Source organism: Penaeus monodon, chromosome 16 (genome assembly GCF_015228065.2).
Source record: "Penaeus monodon isolate SGIC_2016 chromosome 16, NSTDA_Pmon_1, whole genome shotgun sequence".
Taxonomy (NCBI): Eukaryota; Metazoa; Arthropoda; class Malacostraca; order Decapoda; family Penaeidae; genus Penaeus; species Penaeus monodon.
In genome coordinates this window covers 27,087,999-27,090,498 of record NC_051401.1, presented here as the reverse complement: position 1 = coordinate 27,090,498, position 2,500 = coordinate 27,087,999, and the positions used below count along the sequence as shown (strand labels likewise).

The 2,500-nt window shown below is 37.0% G+C and overlaps 1 pseudogene; it reads right to left on the bottom strand.

Annotated features, from left to right (window-relative positions):
* The window catches only part of LOC119582656, a 12,713-nt pseudogene that overhangs the window by 8,744 nt on the left and 1,469 nt on the right, over window positions 1-2,500 (bottom strand).

Below are 2,500 nucleotides of genomic sequence, written 5' to 3'. Positions count from 1 at the left end.
CAGATCCATGCCGAAGTCAACGAACTGCCAGACAATGCCTTCTCTTGCATATTCCTCCTGTTCCAGCACGAACATGTGATGATTGAAGAACTGTTGCAGCTTCTCGTTACAGAAGTTGATACAGATTTGCTCGAAACCGTTGAACTATGGGGGGGGGGTATATAATTAGCCATGTATGCATGATTAGTCATGTTTTATTGTGAAAAAAATTGGAAGAAAATACACTTTTAGGTCTAGCTAAACCATATGAATAATGTGTTTGTACGTGTGTACACACACACACACACACACACACACACACACATATATATATATATATATATATATATATATATATATATATATAATATATTGTATATATATTATATATAATATATATATATTATATATATATATATTAAGATATATAATGTACATATATATGTACATATATATATATATATATATATATGTGTGTGTGTGTGTGTGTGTGTGTGTGTGTGTGTGTGTGTGTGTGTGTGTGTGTGTGCATGTCTGTGAGTGTGTGTGTATGTGTGTGTATGTATGTATGTATGTATGTATGTATATACATATGTGTATATAGGCAGATATATATATATATATATATATATATATATATATATATATATATATATATATATATATATATATATATATATATATATATATAAGAGAGAGAGAGAGAGAGAGAGAGAGAGACAAACATTCTCAGGGGACTTACGTCGAAGATTTCGAAGCCGGCAATATCAAGAACACCGATGAACATGGAACGGGTCTGACCAGTCTCGAGTGTCATGTTGCACTTTTTCACAACCCACTTGAAAGTACGATCGAACAGAGCCTTCGACATGGCACCAACGCTGTAGTTGACCTGATTGACATTTCTTCCTTGAGTGACGAACTCAGCGCCGACCTTGATCTTGGGTTTGCACAGGTTCCTGTAGAGTTCTTCAGCGTCCACTCCAAGCAGTTTGGCCACAAGCTCACCGTGCTGAAGCAGTGAGGTGTCAGTAAGTAATGAAGTTGCATTTGAACTTTGCAAGAAAGTATAGAATTTTCTTCTATACAGATTATCATTCCAGATAAATTAAATGAGCAGGTATAAATACAAACAAAAGATGTACGAGAATCGTGTTATACCTCAGTGCCTTCAGGTTCGGCCTGCTCCTCACGACCCCTCTGCTTAAACTTGCAGTTACCGAAGTGCATAACAGATGCAGTGACCTTGTAGCAGTTATCCCTCTCTTCGTTGCTAAAGTTTAGAATGTCAAAGGCATCCTAAAATAGACAGACAGCAAGACATCAGCATCATGATACAGAATTTAATAGCCTTAAATACCATGGTACGTCCATTTTCAGATTCATACTTCAACTTACGTGCGTAAATTGCATGTCTTCCTTGTCGTCGATTGAAGGGACTGTCACTTTTCCCTGAGACACGAAGCTGTAGTCATAAATATCGTCGGACAGAAGACATATCTCTGGAAGGTAGATAAGTGAATCGTGCTTTTATAGAGGAAACAGTGAAACCGGGGATTAGTTTGATCAAAGAAATGTGTTTTTCCCTTGGAACCTAATGAATTTGTAAGGAAATTACTGGAATATCAGTTGAATACTTTACATATTATATGACATAAAATTCCGAAAGTGTAAGTAAATAATAATATATGCAGATATTTACTCTTCATGTAGTCGATCTGGTCGCACATGAGCTGGTAGAAGATATGGTAGCCTCGCTCGGCGGGGGACTGGGAGATGACACGAGCCTTCTCCAGCAGGTAGACCTCGATGTCAGCGCCGGAAAGCTTGCCGTTGGGGCCGAAGTGCACGCGGATGAACTTACCCTGCGTGGAGAGAGATTATATAAGTTTATTATAGGTTTATCTTTTATCATAATGTTTATTATATCCGTGTTACAGAGTATGAGAAAAACATTTAAATGTGAATGAGTTTTAACAATATACTTACGAAACGAGATGAGTTATCATTACGGGTGGTCTTGGCGTTACCATAGGCTTCAAGGATAGGGTTGGTCTGGATAATCTGGTCCTCCAGGTTCTGTAAGGTGTTGAAAAAAATGCTTATCAGATTATTACATATTCAGGTGAAATGCAGCATGCATAAGTAATCATTATTCAACAACCCACCTGCTTGGTTTCTTTCTTGTCGGAGGCACCAACGTTAGCGAAGTAGGACAACACCTTCTTTGTGTTTTCCGTCTTTCCAGCTCCAGACTCACCACTGTGGAAGAAAAACAGTTAATTTTGGAGAAGGTACTCCATGGCAGAAATTACGTAAAATGTTATATGGTTAGATATATTTCTATAAAACATATTAAAAGAATAACTTCAAGTTTGTCAAGACAAAAAGAAAATAAATACACTTACGTGATGAGCATAGACTGATTCTGACGGTCTGTAAAAAAGAAATTCCATAGAATAAGTTTGGTGGGACTCCCTTTCCAGTGTAAGACTATAATAGAATACATTATCATTCCTAT